Source organism: Lolium rigidum, chromosome 7, assembly GCF_022539505.1.
Source record: "Lolium rigidum isolate FL_2022 chromosome 7, APGP_CSIRO_Lrig_0.1, whole genome shotgun sequence".
NCBI lineage: Eukaryota > Viridiplantae > Streptophyta > Magnoliopsida > Poales > Poaceae > Lolium > Lolium rigidum.
The window spans coordinates 166,531,374-166,553,233 of record NC_061514.1 but is presented as its reverse complement, the minus strand read 5'-3'; the positions used below and the strand labels follow the sequence as shown (position 1 = coordinate 166,553,233).

Below are 21,860 nucleotides of genomic sequence, written 5' to 3'. Positions count from 1 at the left end.
AAATATATAATTAACCATCATGCATTTGTTCGCGACTAAATAGAAATTAAACAATTAATGAACTACACACATGCATATTTTATCAATGACACATATGAAAGGTTCAAGTTGCTAACCGCGATCGAGGAGGAAAAAATAAATGAGGAAGCTCGATCAAGTGTGGCTCCGACACTTCATATCATGTTGGTTTCATGCTCTTGGGGCATTTCATCAAACACCTTGTGTGCATAAGAGGAGCCAAAAGCAAACCAACACCCCCTTGTGAAGTTTGTGAAGAGAAGTGGCACCAAATGGCTAAGTGCTGTGGGCTGGTCGGTATATATAGGGGAGGGGCTTTAGTCGCGGTTGGCCAGGCAAACCGCGACTAAAGGCCCCTGAGGACATTTAGTCGCGGTTGGCCAGGCCAACCGCGACTAAAGGCCCTCCCGTCCACCAGCTGGCCACCGAGCGCGCTGGGCCCAGGCCTTTGGTCGCGGTTCGCTTCAAGAACCGCGACTAAAGGGCCAATTGGTCGCGGTTCTTGCATGTTCGCGACTAATGGGGCTGGACGGAAGGCCTTTTTTCTACTAGTGTCCCGGTTATGGAGAGCTGCTGCTGCCTATCGAGCTCCACTGCACTGCTTTCTCTATGGCGGAGATCAGGTATCCCCCTCCCCCATGTCTAGATGTTCTTTTATATGCTCACGCTAGAAATAATGGGGAATAAATCCTGTGAATCTCGTAGAGATTTTTACGGTAAATGTGAGTCCCAATACTTCTGAATCATGCATTAATTGTATCTCACGGATTGATTTTTGCTTAATGTGGTCAGCTCATGATCGCTCCACTTGGACTTGGCTCTCTGACCATGTTCTCTAAATCTTCACAGTTTCTTTTTGGAACCTTTCAACCTTTCAAGCTTCTATGCTCCAACGTTAGAAATTAATCAGGTAAAACATACGAGCTCAACCTTCTGACATAGCTGGTTGGTGTTTCCTGTTTCGTTTACAGAGCGGATTTTCTGTTAATGCTTACCTTGAGGCAGTGACTCAACAATTGCATCAGGAGAAGGAATTATGCAGCGTTTATTATCCATGATTGTATGATAAATGGATCCATGAGTAGTATTGTTTTCAGGTCCTTTCTGAATTCATTATCTGCCACAGATGTCCCAGTGTTATATTCACCGGTGCCATTTCAGAATAGTTGCCTCCATATTCCGCAGGTCATTTGCATTTCTATATAGGAGTACTTTGTTTTGATCCTGCTACCTTAGGCAGCCAAATGGTCCACATTACTCATATTTCTGTCCAGTTATTGACCATGTGGGATTATTAATCGTAACTATTAGTATTGATTTATCTTGTTCATTTGATTATCTGTAATAAGCTGCAAAACACTCTGACTAGATGCCCTTATTCATCTGTTTGAATTAGAACCAGCTATACCATTATTTTAACATTGCAATCATCCAATAGGGAGTTACATGGGTGCAGTTGCCTGACTACAAAATCTGAGTTATATGGTTTATTTTCATTGAGTAGGTAGCGTTTGAGTTACAAGCCTCGCAGGAGGTGGCCACTGAAAAATGATTGTTCTTGGGTTCTTGCAGGATTGCAATAGAGCCCTCGTCCATGGGCTTGAACGCCGCCTTTGCCTCTCTAGGCGGAAACACCCAGTCATCGAAGACGCCTACACACCCAGCCAGCCTTGAGAAGGTAATTCAGTGTAATTGTACAACATGTTGAGTATTCTGCCTAAAATACCCACTCTTGTACTTTTAAATTCACTTTAATGCCGGAGCTGTTGCTGCCTCTCGAAATTCACTTTTAAATTAGTGAAGCTTGTGTAGGACAGCCATAGACTGTGATAAATGGATCCATGAGTAGTATTGTTTATTATAGACTTTGCACTTTGTACAGATTAAGCCACAAATACATCAGCAACGCAGTTTACGAACAATCAAACTGCAGTTATACTCATAATCTCAGCTACCTCAATCATAGGCATCAATCTTAAGCTATGCTAATGCTTTTCAAATATACCAGCACCTACATGCCTACATACCCGCTCTCGGCTCAATAAAGAACAACTAAGCTAGGTGCTAATTCACCTACCATTGCAACGCATACCACTTCATCACGACAAGACAAGCAAATAATCTAACAAATAACCATTGTACAGAATTTCAGAATTGACTCAAACTTCTATATTTATCTCTTCATTTGACACGAGTTATTTATTTATTTAGTTATAATTGGTGGCAGGCCACTTATCTTGTTTTTTCAGTGATGTTACAGGGTTGTTTGGCTGGAGCCGGAGACGAACATGGCGGAGGCGACCATCAAGAATTTGTCAATGGCAGGAGCCTACAGCAACTGGAGCGGAGCTGTGCGTGCTGGAGATCGAGGCGATCCTGGCGTCCTGGGCAGCGAGGAAGAGGATCGAGAAGCAGCTCCCAGGTGCTCCTGGGCAGCGTGGAAGAGGATCGAGCGGAGCTGCGCGTGCTGGGGATCCTGGCGACCTCGGGATTGAGGGGACCAAGGGATCAAGGGCCTGGGGAGGAGAAGCAACGCCCAGGTTTGGAGGCCAGGAGGAGCACTAGCGACCTGGGGAGGGGTAGAAGCAGCGACGACCCTGGATCCCTTCTCAGTGCTCCTCGTGGGCGAGGGATCGTGGAGGCCTGGGCGCGAGGTGGAGTCACCGGCGGAGGGTGAAGTGCGATCGACGAAGGGCGAAGGCGGAGGCGGAGGGCGATCGACGGAGAGCGACTCGAAATCTAGGAAGAGCGATTCTAAATCTAGGAAGGTACCGATTCAAAATCTGAGAAGGGCAATATTGTCTTTTTTCCTGTTTTCACCTGGTCGGAAATATTCTCCCAACGTCTTATATATCTGCACGGAGGGAGTACCAGAGAGGAGCGGGGCGCCGAGCGGCGCCGACGTGGCAGTCGCCACACAGCTCAGGAGGAGAGACGATGTCGTAGACGGCGGCGCGGCCGTACCCATCGGACCTTCTCCCTAACATCTGGCTCCCTTCTTCCCCTCCGGAATAACCCTGGCGACAAGGGTGGCCGCTGGATCTCCTATGCCAGCCATCGAGCTCGCCCCGATGACGAGACAGCGCTCAGCCTCCGGTACGTCTCCGCCTCCAGTTCGACTTCGTTGGTCGAGGACAGCCTCCCATCTCCATCTATCCTGACTTCTGCGTAAGTCCCCATCCACCTCCCTACTTGCCAATGCGCTTGATTGCCTTTGTTGGTCGAGGTTTTTTTTTGGATTTGTTATGGGGATCCGAATTTAGGGTGATTAGCGACTGGTTGCTTCGTGTTTGGAGCTTGATTGGCGTTGATGCTTACCGGCAATTTATTTTCTGACCGTAGGATTCTTCCAGCTACATGTACACATCCATAAAGAGCTTGAACGAGGCCAAATGTAAATTTGGGAGACGCTTGCTGGGAAAGTGTAGTCCATACATGACGATGGTCCGTCATTAGGTATCCAGGTGAGGGCTTCTCGATCATCTCTTCAACATGAAATTGTTCAGTTGTTTGTGAGGATGATTTGTGTTGGGATGGTGCGAGCGAGAGGACTTTGACGCTAACCGCCTTGCCGCATGGAGGGTACGGTGCCGGTGATGTTCCGGAGGGATGACGGAATAGAACCCAGCTACTCTTGGGTACGCCATCCACAACAAGGAGAGCGCGGGAGAGGATCGATCGCCAATGCCAGGGAGTGGTGCGCATCTTAGTAGTGTTGATGCGTCTATGTATTTATATGCAGTAGTGTAAGCCAGCTAGCTTGATCATCTTCAACCTGCATATCCCACTCAAGTCATACAATGAATACTTCATCCCATTGAGCATTTCAGGCTAATAAAAATACTTGGTGAATAACTCTGCATGCATTTTCTGCAGATACTGAGACTGGTGCAGATGATTAATCCTACTGGGTTATATCTGCATTAGCCCATTCATGGACATTGAAGAATCCAGATGAAGACATTATGTCATTGAAAGGTGTTGGTCTTGATGCTACGGAGGTTTACAGATGTGATAGGAATGTTGATGGCACCGAATCCAGTGTGCCTTCACGCTGCCAAACACAGCGTGATGGGGCAAGAGAGGAACAGAACCGGTGAAGGATGAGCAGCGGAACGGGAGGTTGTTCCTGCCACCATGCAAGGAGGGGCACATGCCGTTCCGGTGCGGAAACTGCAAGGAGGGGGGGCATCGTGGTACCGATGACCTGTCCCGGGCCCCGATGCTGCTATAAGTGCTCCACGCGTCACCGGCTCCTGCTGCCCGCTCCATGACAAGTCCGAGAGGGACACAAGGCCAGCTCTGACTCCTTCCCAACCCGGATAAATAGCTTCACGAAGTCTTCCAGAATCCAGGTCGTGGCTGACCTCACCAGCTGCTTGGGAATTTTTGTTCCGACACAGCCGAAGCTGGCATACACGATGGAGTTCGGGACTTACCTGTCCAGCCACGCTGTTATCGCGCTCTCGCTGACGGCGGGCTTGCAACCTCCTAGCAAATGCCATGAATCTCGGTTGGTTGTGCTGAATTCAGTGCCTATTGTTGGTCCAACGACTTGCTTATCTGTTTCAGCAAGCCAAGACAGAAGGACCAACTCCGATATTGCATCTATTACAAGTTTGAATTAGCATTCAATCAAAGAATATTTTTTTAAAACAATGACTTATATTAAACCATGGAATAAAGTTTTGGATATAATCCTAATTGATCAAAAGCATATATATGCACACGACACACTAATTCCTAACTTGCCCAGAACATGAGGCACACTGTTCTCTTCTCTTCTCTGTTACCTTTAGAAATAACACAAGCTGGAAAATAGAACATTGAATCCTTTATATCTTCTACAGTCCTGGAACAAGCAGATTTATTGACACCCGAGGCATTTAGCTAAACTATCAAAGATGCACAATCATTTTGTGGAGAGTCCAACATAGACAGGGATGGTGACACGAGTTTCTTAACTACTTTTAGTGAATATAAATACAACTACAATGGCACAACAGAGTTCTTTTATTTCCCGCAAGGGAAACACATAGTTAAGTGTAATGAAATAGAAAAGTCATATTATGTTACTAAAATCGGAGGGAGTACTGGCAAAACTTTTAGCTATATTTAAGGTCTTAATTGGCCTGGCATCCTTCAAAAATTAAGTTCCATCTTTAAATTTTGTAGCAAATATTTGTGCTGGTAAGAAGTCTCAGTTTGACTAAGAAGAATGATGAGCACAAGTACTACTATATCAAGCATCAATGTAAAAAATTGCAGTAGTATGGACTATCGAAGCTTCAATTTTTATTCATGTAATTCTGCTCTTTTATTAGTTCTTACTTTTTGCGCTAATTTATCTTTTCATCCCTTTGCTTAGATTGATTTTTGTTTGATAGACTATGAAAAACACAAGGGTCAAAACAAACATCTTGAGGATAGCGATAAACACAAGTTTGAGGGTGACATAGTTTGCATGAAAAGTTTGAGCAAGAATCAACTGTTACAGAAGTTGGATGCTAGCACAAGTAAACAGATCAACCTAGGCAAACCTCTGGAATGAGAGAAAAAAGGAGGAATTACCACTAATGGTGATCCATAAGGCCCGATGATCGAAGTATAACGAGGGGTGCTCGTGAGAGGAATGGCTAGATTCAAGGGGGCATTTTGCTGGGGGAAGTGGAAGGGGTAGAGACAGATTTGACTACCCATATGGAGGTAGAAACAACATGCACGAGGCTGTTGGGGATCAAACCATAAATTGGAAGAAAAGACCTTTATGATAAGACAAACAATACCCCAACCAATGACGCAAGAAGAATAGAGATTGCAAAAGTTGTAGCATTGTTGGCGCAATAGGTATCTTTTCCGTTTTTGCATGGAGTTGTACGATAGCTATGTTTTGAATTGTCGTATGGACTTGAGTTGGATGGCCCGATCATCATGTACTTGTTTTATATGACATACCGCTGGGATTTGTCTTGATTCTTCTCTCATATAGATGATGTTATATACTTCTGCTTGATGTCAACGCCTTTGCTAAATAGTTCTATTAGTTTACTTATCTTTGTGACCATCTCGTACACACTTAATCAACTAAATTCCCACCAATTGTCTTATGCAAAGATGATTTACATGGTGGAAAATTTCTAGATTGTGCACGAGCCAGAAAGAACACATGTTGGTCCACCTTGCTTACGATTCTCAACAAAGTAAGATCACCTTTCTACATGTTTTGTTTTCCCGTGGCAACGCACGGGCATTCTTACTAGTCTTCATAAAAGTCCGGCCATTTCTTCATTTGCATGCACGGATTGACCCACGGTATGCATGGCAGTCAGGGATAGACTCTGACTTTGCTTCAGCAAACAGACACTTTCCATCCTAATAAAAGAGTTAGTATTATTTTGCCAAAAATCATTGGGACTAGCGATATTAGGCAGTATAGGGTTATTTGTTTGATTAATGTGATATTTAAGGTCAGCACAAAAATCTTGACAATAAGGGTGTCTAAAATTATCCATAAATACATTAAGCCTACCCAAACTGCTTTTATCCCTGGTACTAGAACTATCCACGATGGAGTTGTAGTAGTTATGCATGAGGTTTTGCATGAGTTAAAATTGTCGGGTAAGATGGCCTTATCATTAAGCTAGATTTTGAGAAAGCTTATGATAAGGTGCACTGGAATTTTTTGGTGGAAGTTCTCGAGAGGAAAGGATTTTGGTCTTGATCAATTGGATACCTCAGGTGTTCAGACTGAAAGGATATGCATTAACATAAATGATGTTAATGGAAGCTTCAGAACCTGTAAGGGGCTCCGACAGGGGATGCCCTGTCCCCAATTTTGTTTAACCAAATTGCTGACATTTTTGGGAGTCTTTTGAACTCTGCCAAAGCCAGTGGTCATCTTGGGGGCTGGTTTCGAACTTAATTTCTAGTGGGATATCTCACCTACAGTATGTTATGCTGACGATACCGTTTTATTGATTGACAATGACAACGAGAGTGTGCGAACTGTGAAATTTATTCTTTATTGTTTTGAAGCAATGTTTGGCCTTTGCATTAATTACCGGAAAGGTGAAGCTTTTGGTGTTCGTGTGGCACAAAGGGAACTAGATAGTAGATATAATTGCTATGATGCTTAATTAATTGTGAGTTGGGACAAAATCTTAGTTAAAGATTTGGATTTTGTCCCTCAAAAACTAACAAAAATAATTAGCGAATGGCTGCTCTGGACAAGCCTCTTCTGGTTGGGGGGAGGGGAGATATCTTGATTGATTACTGCCTTTATAACTTGGCTAATTATGCTATGGGTTTCTTTCTTTTGTCGGAAGGGACCAATTATAAAATGGATATGATCAGAGCTAGATTTTTTTGGTAAGGGTGCGGTGTTAAGAAAAAGTATCATATGGTTAAATAGGACTTGTTGTGCATACCTATAGAATTTGGTGGCTTGGACTTCACTGATTCTCGGACTAGAAACATTTGCTTGCTAAGAAAATGGATTTATAAACTAGAAGAGGGGTGTCAAGATTTGATTTGTCAATTGCTTAGAAACAAGTACATGTGAGGTGCTGGTTTTTACCAATCCGATAGTTCTCGGGGTTCCCAATTTTGCAAAACTCTTCAGAAAATCAAGTTTTGGTTCAAAAAAGAAACTTACTATGAGGTGGGAAATGGGTGGAGTCTGTTTTTCTCGCATGAAGTATGGTTAGGAGACTTTACGTTGAAAACGTGTTTCCCTTTGGTCTTTTTATGTTGTGAACAGAAAGACAAAACTGTTGCCAAAATTGTAATGGGAAATCGTGGGGTTTGTCTTTCAACAGATCATTTGGCCATGATGAGGTCCAGGAATGGCAGGAGTTTTCTGCTCTCCTTGCTAACGTGAGTTTGTTTATTTCAATGGACAAAGTTGAATGGCCTTTGGATGCTACAAAAGTATTCTCTGCCAGGTCTCTATACAGGTTTATTTTGAATCCTGGTGTTAGGGACTTGAGGATGCTAGATATGTGGAAAGCAAACTGTCCTTTGAACAAAAAAAATTATGGATGTGTTTTAGGGGGAAAGTGCAATCTGCATCTCAACTAGCCTTGCGCGGTTGGTCTAGGAATGTGTTGTGCACTTGTTGTGGTGTGGAGGAGGATGTGGATCATATTATTTTCCTTTGCCCATTAGCGAAGTTTGTTTGGTGTGTCGAAAGGGAGGCTTTCGTAAGCTATACTTGCCTGGGTGTAGGGATAACTTTGTGGATATTTTCCTCACTTGCTAGGAAACATATACAATCATATTTCCTGGTTCTTGGTAGCGGCTGTTTTCTGGTCCTTGTGGCTTATGAGAAACAAACGCATTTTTCAGCATAAAGTGTCGTTTTATCCTTTTCACAGATATACAAAGCTTTTTCTCTAATATTGTAGTGGAAGCCGTTGGTCGGTGCCAAGAAGCTATTGGGGATTGAAGACATGATGCTGAAGCTTTACTCCAAGATCAAAGAGCTGAATCCTAGGAGAGCTGATGATGGTGGCGGGAACAGAACAACATGAGGCTGCGGGTCTTTATATTTGTTCTGTATCTCCTTGTAGCTTTCACATGTGTTTTTTGTGTGTGAAGAGATATTAGGTTTGAAGGGTTGTGTTCCCTTGCTTCATTTTATTTGCTGCCTTTCAGGTGTGGTTCTATGTTTAGTTCACAGGAGGTTGTAAGTTTTTTTTCTTTTTTGTGTTGTAAGATACTGTAAAGCTTTCAATATAAGCTAGGTCTGAGAGATCTTTTGATCCAAAAATAAAATAGCAATTATAGGGTGCATCAAATTATTCTGAATCGTTAATTTGTCATGATCCAATAGCCCATGTCGGCAGTACTACAACAGAATTCATGTAGTATACTTAGCCACCATGGGCATTAGTTCCTTGATATAAATCATTTAGGTAGTTTTCCTGAAAAAGGCAATTTATGAAGGGTATAGTTGGAGTTTCCATGTCGTCCCATACATCGTGTCCCTAGTCCACAAACAGAACCTGATCGTCAGTTCATCACACAATCAGGTATGTCGTCGATGGTTTGCGGCTGCTGCCGCCCTCATTGTTGCCCTGTGATACGTATCAAACGTATCTATAATTTTTGATGCTTCATGCTTCTTTTAAACCAATTCATATATGTTTACCTTACACTTCGATGCACTTTTATATGATTTCCGGCACTAACCTATTAACAAGATGCCACAGTGTCAGTTCCCTATTTTTCTGCTGTTATTGTATTTCAGAAAAGTTGTACAGGAAATATTCTTGGAAGTGGATGAAAAAAAATCGAAGTCAATATTTTAACGAAAAGAAGACGAAGTCCGGAGGGGGACGAAGTGGCGCCACAGGGCGGCCAGACCACCCCATGGCGCGGCCTGGGTGTGGCCCGCGCCTAGAGGTGGTGTGGGCCCCCAGGCACCCCACCAACATAAATCCTTCGCCTATTTATTCACGATCTAGGGAAAACCCTGGATACCCGAGCCTCCATCCACGAAAAGTTCTGTCGTGACCGCCATTACAGAACCTATTTCGGGGGTTCTGAAGCTCTTCCCGGCACCCTGCCGGAGGGGGAAATCATCGTCAGAGGCATCTACATCGCCATGCCCACCTCCGAAGTAATGCGTGAGTAGTTCATCCCTGGTCTATCGGTCCATAGTAGTAGCTAGATGTTTGTCTTCTCCAATTTGTGCTTCATGTATAGATCTTGTGAGATGTCCTACATGATCAAGATCATCCTTATATAATCCTACATGTTGTGTTTGCTGGGATCCGATGAATATTGTATACTATGTTGAGGTTGATTATATATTCATGTCATATGTTATTTGTGATCTTGCATGCTCTCCGTTGCTAGTAGATACTCTAGGCAAGTAGATGCTTGTGACTCCAAGATGGGGTATTTATGCTCGATAGTAGGTTCATGCCTCTAGTAATCCGGGAGAGTGACAATAACTTCTAAGATTGTAGATGTGATGTTGCTACTAGGGAGAAAACAACAATGTATCCAAGGGTAATTCTATTGTTTAATTTACACACATTTCTTAATGCGATAATGTGTTGCTTGCAACTTAATATTGAAAGGGGTTCGGACGATAACTGGAAGGTGGATTATTAGTCATAGACGCAGTTGGATTACGGTCTATGTATTATGTTGTAATGGCCAAACAAATCTCATAGTAATCATCTTGTCATGTATGGTCGATATTCTGTCAATTGCCCAGCTGTAATTTGTTCATCCAACATGCTATTTATCTCTATGGAGAGACACCTCTAGTGAACTGTGGACCCCGGTCCTTTCCTTTACACTGATAAATTCAACCATTGCAATCCTATTATGTTTACTTACTGCAATTTCTGTTCTCTTTAATTACTGCAAACATCTCTTTCCACTCGATACATCTAATCTTTGTGTTCAGCAAATCGGTGAGATTGACAACCTCACTATAAGTTGGAGCAAAGTATTTTGGTTGTGTTGTGTGCAGGTTCCACGTTGCTGACGCCAGTAGTGCGCCCTGCCACTAGTCAGCCAGCAACACCTTCGGAAGTCATGCCTTTCTCCTACTGGTCGATTAAACCTTGGTTTCATATTGAGGGAAAACTTGATGTTGTGCTCATCACACCTTCCTCTTGGGGTTTCCCAATCGCTTCCACAACAACGCTCAGCAAGATTGTCTGGCACCATCACCGGAGCACCATCAGGATTTTCTAGCGCCGTTGCCGGGGAGAAAGAGGATTTCTGCAAGGAGAGTCTCTCATCTCCAATCTCTTTACTTTGTTATTGTTTGCTTAGTTTACTTTATTTTGTTTTGTTTGCTTCATTATATCAAAAACACAAAAAAAATTAGTTTCGTATATCAAAAAAAATAGTTGCTATTATAGTTGTTTTTCTGTTGCTTAATTTTAATTTTGCTAAAATGAGTATTCCTGAAGTTGAGGTTCATTCTTTTAAGCAACAAGGGGGAGAAAGTTTGAAAGATGCTTGGTATAGAATAAGTAAAGATCGTCATACATGTACTAAAAAATATTCTACCATGATCCTCCTTAGAAATTTTTATGTTGGTTTATCCAGCTGGAATAGATATATTTTGGATACTCTCACGGGAGTAATTTTCTGGGTACTCCCGCTTTGGAAGCCTGCAATTTAATTGAAATCTTGGTACGAATTCCACCTACTAATGTTGTTAAAACTGAGAACACTTTGGAGGATTTTATAGAAAGACTAAGCTCTCTAGAGAAAAGTTTGCCAAATTGCCTTGGTAATGCTAGCCAAATTAATGAATCCATAGAAAGTATCAATAAAAGAGCCACTCTTTTATAAGCTAGCAAAACCCATAATAATATAAATCTTAGGATTGGTAAGCTAGAGGAAGTTATGGAAACTTTAAGTTCAACTTTTTCTTCTCTTGGGTTTAAGAAGGATAAAGCCTTTGTGGGAAAAGAGAAAAAATTTATGTATGTTCCAAAGGCACCTAAAACAAAACCCCATAATATGTTTAAAATTGATAAAAACTTTTATTACAACTAAAAGTGGTTTACATGTTGAATCATCTCCATGGGTATCCAAAATGCCTATTTTGACAAGTTGTGTTTTAAAGGAAGTGATTGATCTTGATGCTTCTTCACTTTATAATACTTGATGCTCGCTATTTTTCTGCGCGTAGCTTATAGGCGTTAAAGAAAAGCACTCTTGGGAGATAGCCCATGTTTATTTACTGTAAAAAAATTGAGTTTTCGAAGTTATTACCTCTGTAATGACATCTTATTATCATTTTTATTTCGTTTTTGTGCCAAGAATAGCCTCTAATAGGAAGAAAGTAAGATTTGGGTAAATTTTAGCTGTCATTTTTATGCATATTTCCCAGGTTGTTATCTAACTTTCGTTACTTGACCACTTTTCGAGATGAGCAACACAGGATTTTCTAAAAAATCGATCTTTACCTGCTGTTCTGTTTTGACAGACTTCTGCACTATTTGCATTTGCCTCTTAAATCTTTTTATTTTTGAGTTCTTTTGATCAAAGAGTTTTTTGAAGAGTTGCTATAGTAGCTAATGCTTAAATAGGTATTTGATATATGTTAGTACTTAAAAAAAGTGGATTTTTTTATTTTGATTGTACTAATGCTGCTAATAGAGAATTGTGTGAAATTTGTATGAAGGAAGTTTTCAAGTGTAGGGAGAGAAGAATGATGTGATGAGATGAAGAATGGACAAAAGATCAAGCTTGGGGATTCCCCTGCACCCCAAGAAATATTCAGGAGGTAAAGCGTCAAATCTTGGGGATGCCCAAGACATCCCCTCTTCATGAACAAAGCAACATGTCATCTCTCTATGCACTATATTTTAATTACTTCATACGCTATGTGTTGTTCTTGGAGCGTCTATATTTTTGTTTTATGTTTTGTATTGTTTTGTTTGATGTATCATATCTTGGATCCCGGCACATTTGTTTTGGAGAAAGACCCGCTCCATTTTAATTGCATAGAACGCTCTAGTTTTCGCTGTTATTGTTCTACGAGTGTTCTAGTTTTCAAGTACTGCGTTTAGCTCTTGTTCTTTCACTTGGATTTGTTCAGAGCTCGTTAGTATTCTTTATTTATGTATGATTAGCTCTCTGGTCTATAATGTATTTCATCTCTGAGAGTTATTTCAAATAAGTTGATTGGTGTTGGATACGAGTAAAATATTTCACGACTATAGTGATGCAAGAGGAAGCTTGTCTAGACTGTGTCATAGACTTTGGCATATCATGTTGGATGTTATTCTTGTCATATGCTAGTATTTATTGTTGTAGCATGACTTGTTTCAAATGGATGAGAGTGCATAATGTGTCATTGAAACAATCATGTGTTGTTTCCATCATAAAAGCATAATATTGTGGTATTCTCCTTTGATGCTTGATGTCTACGCACGCTTCTATTCCTGTAGACAGTGTTGGGCCTCCAAGAGCAGAGGTTTGTAGAACAGCAGCAAGTTTCCCTTAAGTGAATCACCCAAGGTTTATCGAACTCAGTGTCAACACCCGGATTTTTAAGTCCAGATGCCTATTATGCCATTCCTCGCAATCCCAGGAATATTGTTTTTGCGAGACATAATAGATTGATATCACAACACATCATTACAACACATAATCGTCTTACAAATAAAGGATCACATGATCCAGTCTCATTACAATAATAGAAGTTCTATTGATCAATTACATAACACATAGAGGAAGCGAAATAGCGTAGTAGTAGTCCATATATTCCACAGGCAACTGTTGACGTCAGGAGTGATCCTAGTTGTCGTAGACGTCCTGCTGTCCTTCTTCCGGGTTCTGGTGCTCCTCTTCATAGTCTGGCCATTTGAATAGCCAGGGACACAGCCATGAGTACTTTAAAGTACTCGCAAACTAATACTAATACTATCAACTATAGCAAAGGGGTTCTAAGCTCTAGTTTCATTTGCAGAAAGCCAATTTTATTTCATAAGCACTTTAATAATCAAAAGCTTCTTCATTTGCTAAACTCAACTCAAGTGGGAACATTAGTGTCATTCCCACAACTCAGTTGTGATGCAAAGTCAAATTCACCTTTCAATTCAATTCACAAGTCACCATTCATATTTTTAGAAAATTTCTGATGACGGAACAGTATGGCCTTTCCAACTATCCATAACCGCGGACGCGGCTATTCGAATAGGTTTAACTCTGCAGAGGTTGTACACTTGTGCCACAACAATTGCAATAGTTCGTCGGGGAGTAGCGGCCCTGATTTATCGTACGCAGTACGCGAACTACCAATCCTAACCTTTCATTTACATACCCTAGTATAGGCACCTCTCCCCATGAGCTTGGCCTCCCAGTGAAGACAGACAATCGGCCTAGGAACTGCACAGGGCTTGGGCCGGACATTCACCTCATTTCACGTCATTTCACCTCATCCCTTTTGTTGTAGAGGCAGCCTCCGGCATAACCCCGATGACGCTTGTTTTAGAGGGAACCCATACTAAGACACATAAATTTCCAGCTAAGCCTTACCCAGATTCACGTATTGTGGGGGTACTTGTAAAATTGGAATGGTATCGCATCCGAACCCAACCATCAGTTTTTGGTAAGTTTCACCAAGTCATTCACAAGTCATATTCACCTTCAAAATCTTTCCATCGAATGACTCATCATTCCAAGGTTTTCAAAGTCATTGGTTTTCACAAGTTCCCATCTACAGTAGTTAACTTTAATTTAGCACTAGCAACTAGTCATAAGGGGTGCTAAGCAACTTGGATTGCTCTAGGCTAAGTTTGATACTCTGGCACTACTCCATAACTAAACTAAGTGAATCATGAATCAAAAAGTACTTTGATAAACAAAATTTAGTAAAACTTGTAAAGTAAAAAACTTAAGATAGGAGCATTAAGCATAAAATAAAAGTAATGGTGCCTTGCTCTTGTAGAGCTTTGCATTAGTCTAGTTGCATTGGTAATAGCTTGCAAACAAAGTAGCTTGCATTAGTCTAGCTTGCCTTGATTGGTGATGTGATCAAAGTTCTCTTGCTCTTCCTCTTGGTAGAAGACCTCTTCCTCTTGATAGTCTCCGGTACTAGCGTCTATAAACGAATACGAGGATACAATCACCAAACAACACTTAAGCAGTCTTTAATTAACCTTAATGGCTCACACAATTGATCTAGCATCACTACTTAATATTTATCCAAAAATTAATCTAGGGTTTCCTTATTTAATATTTAGGAAAATAATTTCCTCTCATTAAAGAATTGGAATTAGGGTTTCTCTTTGGTTTGGGAGAAATAATTTCCTCTTATTGAATTCTTCTTAAGATTTAGTCTTCTCAAATAACCAGGGATGATCACATGTTGACCAAGGTCAACACTTCACACTTATCATTTGAGAAAAATGATTTAAATGAGATTCATCATCTCATGTGATTTAAATAACTATTACAAATTAAAAACTATTCTGATTTAAATTCTACAAGTGAGCAAGTATGAGCCTAAGTAAAAAAGGTCAACACATTACTTCATATCACTTGAGAAATGATTTAAATGAGGTGTTACACCTCATAGATTTAAAGTCCTAAAATTTGGATATAGATTAAATGGACTAGTATTGACTACATAGCCAATATTTTGCTTCTAGCCCATGATCATGTACAGAACCCATATCATATTTTTACATAGTAAATTAGGGTTTGTGAAATGTGAATCATTGCAATTGGATTCACTTCAAAATTCAAAAGGGTTGATTTTTAAGATTTATTTGAATACTGAAAAGTATCTGTTTTGTTATTTTTTCTATTCAACATCTACACAAGCTAGGAGTTTAAATCCAGCGGGGTTGGCTAGATAAATTCATAAGCTTTCTGGAACATTTTGAATCACTCAAATTGGATTTGTAGATTTTGAACTATTCAATTTATAGCAAAGACCAGAATTGAATAACTGCTGAAATGGATTAATACAAAATTTAAAGTGTTGGGCTGCGCGGGAAAACAGATGGGCCGAAATGGTTTGAACGAAGGAACTGGCCCAGTAACGGTTCGGGCCTGCTGACATGGGGTCCCACCCGTCAGTGGCTTTAAAACACCGAAACGGTACCTGGCGATATTGACCGTGCGATTAGAGAACGATCGCACGGCTGTGGATCGTCGTCATCGACGGGGGAGGAGGGCTTGCTGCGCCGGCGAGGTAGGGGGTCGGCGGCGTGACTGAGGTTCCCGCGGGGTTCTGGTGAGTGCGAGGCGGCGTTGTCGACGGCGACGGAGCGTCTGGTAGCAGTTGCGAGGCTCGGGGCGGCGTGGATCAACGGCGTCGATGTCCTGGCTCCGGCGGCTCCGATCGTGCAAATGAGGCGCCTCCGGCAGTAATTGGGCCAGCTATGGTGGTGAGGAAGATCAGTGATGAGAGGGGAGTTGAACGGTGTGAAGGGAGCATGCTGGGAGTGGCTCTATTTATAGGATGGTGAGAGGCCGGCGGGTGCTGGGAAGGGTCGACGACGACGAGGTCGTTCCAGGGAGCGAAGGGGCAAACTAGGGGGCGCGCGAGGTAGGCGATGACTAGGCGGAGCTAACGCGCTTGAAGGGACAGCAGAGGGGGGGACGGGAGCGTGCTGGCAACGCTCGAGTGTTCTCAGTACGGGCGCGGCAGAACTTCGATCGTGTCTTCGTCTACGGCGCAGGCGACGGCCAATGGCGGTGTCTGGCAAGGTACTGGAAGGGTGTGGATTGTGCACGCGCAAGTGGATGGGAAGGGAAGGACGAGAGGCTCCAGGCGAGTGGCGTACTGGCGCGTCCAGAGCGTCGTCTGGGCGCGCTCACCGCGTGCGCTGGCACGCCGTGGCGAGGTACTGGGCGCGCGCGTTCTGGACAAATGTGTGTGTCTCTTTGCGTAGGGCTGGTACGATCATGCTCAGGGGAGGGTAGGGAAGCTAGTTGACATAGTGAGGTGGGTTGGAGAGGACCAGAGAGAAAGTGTGTGATGGTGGCCGGCATGGTACATGGCATGGATGAAAGTTGATCATGGACTCACTTTCTTCAGGGCTGCAGAGCATAGGATGATGCGAGGAGGGTACCAGTAGCACAATGATCAAAGAGAGAAAGGGATTTAGGCAAAAGTCCAGAGGTTAATAGCATGTAACAATTTTCCAGATTTGTGCACACAACATGTTTGATGAAATGGCCGCATGAAGAAAATGTTGGAGTTCTGGAAATCTTTTTGGTGGAGCTCAATCATATAAATAATGTGATCTAATGATGGTGGTGGTATTCATTTTGGTGAAGATTTGTGAGATTCCAAAATTGGCATGATCTTCTCCTAGTTTCAAAGTCTCCACTTGTCAAATCTCTACTGGTCAACCTGGTCAAAGTTAGGTATGGTGGTCAACATGAAAGTTGTTCACTTTGACAAGGTCTTGGATGACATGGCAATAGTTGACCAAGTTTAGTTTAAGAAAAGATTAAACCAGAGGGGTAAAGTGAGGAAGATGTTAAAAAGTGCACATATGACCATTATCATATGTGTGAAGGTTTTGAGATTTGCTTTGGTTTGATTCTTGTTTCTTTGACGCAATTGTGTTTGTTTATCATATATAAGCATTCTACAAGCAAGAGATCAAGCAATGGTGGCCTTGGGTGAAGATTTGCAAAATTGGCCTTATGTGTAGGTGAGTGAAATTGGGATTTTCTCACTATTTGATTTCCCTCCATTTGATTTGACTTTTGTTGACTCTAATGTGATTCTTATTAGTTTAGAAACATTTTCAAACCATTGAAACCATTTCAAATGGTTTTGTTCAAAGATTTGCAAAAATGGCCATAACACATAAGAGGTGAGGTGTCATATTTTATTATTCTTGTAAATTGTTCCCCTTGCTTTACTTAGGCATGGGTTAGGGTCAATTTAGTATTAGGTTAGGTTTAGAGATGGTTTCCCATCATTTGGTCAAGGTTTAAAGTCATAGGGCAAAATTTGGTGAAATGGCTATGTGTCACATATGCCTTTATGCATATGCTGCCTTTGAGTTTTAATTTGACTTGGCTTGACCCAAATGGTGTTGTTGAGTGTTGAAATGGTATATAGGAGTGATCCCACCATTCACAACAATTCTTAGGGTCAAGAATCTCAAATTCACAATTTGCTATTTTACTCCCATCTGCCTCTATGGCATTTTTAGTTTCTTTTTATTTTCTTTGGGGATCAACTTGGATTGGGTTTGATAAGTACTAGGTAAGGGGTATGAAGTTTTTTCCAAACCTCTAAGCAAAGTAGAAAGGTCTAGGGTAAAGATTTATAAAAATAGCCATAGGCACATAAGCCTTTTTCTTATTTTATTTTAACTAGGATGGTGAAAAGAGGGGTGAGGTTTAGGGTTTAAGATTATTTCAAACTACTTTAACAAGCAAACATGGCAATAGCACAAGGATTATGCAAGATCACTATGTATCACACTTAATTTAATAAAAGTTTTTGTTGGTTCCAAAATTTGGAACTAGGGAAATTCATTTGTTTTATTTTGAAATTTTTGGGATGTTACAAACCCTTCCCCCTTAAACAAATCTCGTCCCGAGATTTTAAGAAAAGTTAGGTTCCTAAGAGCGATTGAGCATTTTGATTAACAGGAAGATATACTTGGCATGGTGCAGGGTGCTTCCCGAGCTTCATTGGCAGTCATGTGGTAGAAACGGCCGTTGTTGTTGTTCTGGTTCCTTCTACCGGCGAAGCGGCGCTGTTGCTGGGCAGGTGCAGCGATGTTGGCGGCAATCTTGACAAGCTTTTTGGGACACTCATTGGAGTAGTGACCCACAACTCCACATTCATAGCAGTTCACAGTTGACTTGTCCTTCGGGGTGACGGGGATAATGGCATTGCTTCCAGTCCTCGGGCCAGTGTTGGTGTTGTTGTTGTTCCCATTGTTGTTGTTGCTATTGTGGTTGTTGTTGTTGTGGTTGCCGTTGTTGTTGTTACCTCCGGGCTTCGGGGGTCCTCCGTTGTTGTTGGTGTAGTTGGGGCGATAACTACGAGCGAGGGGCTTGTTGTGTCTTGGGGTGAATCCTCCAGAGGAGTTGTTGCGGTACTTCTGGGTATGGTGGGGTCCACTCTGGTTCATCATTCTGCGCTTGCGGTTCTCATTGGCCTAATGCAGCTTTCCTTCCATCTGTATGGCTGAGTCTACGAGGGCTTCCAGGTCAGCGAACGGAATGTTCACTAACACAGTTTGCATCTCGTCGTGCAGTCCGTTCAGGAATCTTTCCTTCCTTTTCTCGTTGGTGTCGGTTTCATCCGGGGCGTACCTTGACAGATTAAGAAACCTGTCGCGGTATTCCACCACGGACATCCTTCCTTGTTTGAGTTCCCGGAACTCGTCTCTCATCTTCTTGATCAATCCTTGGGGCACATGATATTTGTTGAATTTCAGCTTGAAGTCCTCCCAGGTCATCATCTGTCCCGCATTCATTGCACGGGCACTTGTTCACCAGGCTCTGGCAGGTCCTGACAGGTAGTGGGTGGCGAACAATACTTTTTCTGCGGCTTCAACTCCCGCAACTTCGAGGTTGTTCTCCATTGTCTAGAGCCAGTCATCCGCATCAAGGGGCTCTTCAGTTTTGTTGAACATTGGAGGGTTGGTGTTCTGAAAATTCTTCAGCTTCGATCCGGGGTGATCGTGGTTTCCGTGGCCTTGATTGTTCTGAGCTATCTGTTGCAGTGCGGCAAGGTTTGCTTGGCGTTCAGCTCTTTCGGCTTCTCGGTCTGCCATCATCGTCTGTAGCAGTTGCATCATGGCATCCTGGGTGGCGTTGCGGGTTGGTGGGGCCATCTGAACATTGAGGTAGATGATAAGATAAGAGGGAAATTTCTAGGGTTTGTTTTGTTAAAATTTATAAAGTTCATAAATTGAAAACTTGAGTAGTGTTGCGGGGGTAAAAACCAACAACACTCTTTCATTCATTCCAAGCATCACATATTACAAAGCTAACACACCGTTGGTTTGAAGAACCATTCATCGCTCTACGATACAAGGGGGTCCTGATACAACTCACACATACGAAAGTGCTTTAAATGATACTACTCTTTAGGGTGGAATTCTTTGTCTTCACGGGTAATGTGCTTGGCGAGAGGCGAGGGCGTTGTCCAAATCCCTGCGGGTTTTGTACATCCTGAAGTCCTGGGGTGCTACATAGGGGTTCATCTCCGTGTTCGGGGGCATGGTCATCGGTCTTCCCATGGAGTCCTGTCTTGGGTAGTAGATGAAGCGAGTGTTCTTGATCTTGTTCTCATTTTGTCCACACAGACGGGAAATTGCTTCTTGCATAGCTCTGGCTAGTCCTTCCTTCCAAGTGTTTCCCGTTACCGAAAACCAGATGGTTTCCCATACCGGGGCTCCAAGCTTTCTTCGTAGATCAGTAGAAACTTCCCACCGAGGTGGTTCTCCGGAGTGGTTGTTGAGGGGTATTCCGAAGAACTCGGGATACGGGTGTCCTAGATATTCCACTAGTTGCTTCAAATCCTTTTTGAACCTTAGGTCGCCTCCGGGACCAAGCTGATAGAACTCCCATTGGTACTTCATCTGTGAGCAATGAGGATGAGTAAGTTAGAGAAATAGTCAAGTGTGCAAAATTTTAGGTAGGCTTGCAAAGAAGTAGAGTATAGATTTCTTACTTTTGAAAAAGATCTCAAGGATAAGAGTAAGAACAAGTTTTCACAAATATTCACTTCATTGGTTTTTGAAACTAAGTTTATCAGACGTCCATTCTAACTAGGGTCTCCTAAGGTCAAACAATGGCTCTGATACCAACTTGTCAACACCCGGATTTTTAAGTCCAGATGCCTATTATGCCATTCCTCGCAATCCCAGGAATATTGTTTTTGCGAGACATAATAGATTGATATCACAACACATCATTACAACACATAATCGTCTTACAAAAAAAGGATCACATGATCCGGTCTCATTACAATAATAGAAGTTCTATTGATCAATTACATAACACATAGCGGAAGCGAAATAGCGTAGTAGTAGTCCATTTATTCCACAGGCAACTGTTGACGTCAGGAGTGATCCTAGTTGTCGTAGATGTCCTGCTGTCCTTCTTCCGGGTTCTGGTGCTCCTCTTCATAGTCTAGCCATTTGAATAGCCAGGGACACAGCCATGAGTACTTTAAAGTACTCGCAAACTAATACTAATACTATCAACTATAGCAAAGGGGTTCTAAGCTCTAGTTTCATTTGCAGAAAGCCAATTTTATTTCATAAGCACTTTAATAATCAAAAGCTTCTTCATTTGCTAAACTCACACTACTAGGAAAAGGGCTACCGCCGGCGAACCAAAATTGCCCATTGCCGGCGCACCACGAGCCCGCCGGTGCGAACGCGCCGGTGATAAATGGTCATTCGCCGGCGCACCGGGCGAGTGCGCCGGCGATAGATGGATACTGCCGGCGCTCCTTCGACGCTTCACCGGCAAAGAACAATTTTCACCGGCGCACCATCAGGTGCGCCGGCAGTAGTGAGTCCAGCACTGGCGAATTCAACGTGCGCCGGCAGTAGGCCATTTAGGTGCGCCGGCAATAAAATCGAAAATTCTTTTTTCAGCTTTTTTCCAGCATATTACAATACATATTTGACAGACAGCGGTATATATTTACAACGCAGTTCATATTTATACGATATTACATGTAATATGAGAAGCACATAGAGAGCCAAGTTTCATTTCGGTATCGGTACACAAATACGCAAGTCTCGTTTCGGAATGTTGATTCATACAACATATGTGCATATGCAACACCGAACGACGAAGTTTCACAAAGTTAGAAGTCTTGGTACATAGTCGTCACAAGTATCGTCATACACCTCACAATGTAGGTCCTAACCTAAACTACAATCACATAGAACATGACCAACATGGTCATGATGACCATCATCACGAAGGCCATGGTCTTCATCCGGTTCCTCCTCATGTCCCTCATCTCTCCCGCTAGATAACGGGCGTATCTTCCTTCCGCCTCCACCCTAGTGGGGTATCCCTTGTAGCTGTTGCCGCTGAAACGGTGCACCTGTCTCCGACAGTCCTCCCGATCGTCGTAGACTCCAGGAACCCTCCCCTTGTACACGACATATGTCGTCGGCATCTCCATTCACAAGACAAGTAAAACGTTAGTACCAATGCAATGAACAAGTGCCAACTCAAATAAGAGACAAGTAGTATGAACTAACTAGCATGTGCCTCATACTTTGTTGGTCGAAATAAATAATAACATACAGGGATGGGGTCAGTGAGGCTAGGTAGGATGCACAATAGATTGATATTTGTGGCCATCACACCAAGCCTCACTGGCCCCACCCGGAGTG

The 21,860-nt window shown here is 42.5% G+C and overlaps 1 long non-coding RNA gene across 6 annotated transcripts; it reads left to right on the top strand.

Moving 5' to 3' along the window:
* The first annotated feature begins 812 nt into the window (after positions 1-812).
* On the top strand, positions 813-4,607 carry LOC124676112. Of its 6 annotated transcripts, none has more exons than XR_006993523.1 (6): positions 813-928; positions 1,591-1,696; positions 2,268-2,786; positions 2,893-3,186; positions 3,361-3,715; positions 3,895-4,607. It is a non-coding gene; the product is annotated as an uncharacterized LOC124676112 (long non-coding RNA). The 6 variants fall into 6 exon arrangements; XR_006993526.1 differs by having other exon boundaries at positions 2,268-3,186; positions 3,361-3,482; positions 3,568-3,715; XR_006993525.1 differs by having other exon boundaries at positions 2,268-3,186; positions 3,361-3,482; positions 3,562-3,715.
* Positions 4,608-21,860: the final 17,253 nt, after the last annotated feature.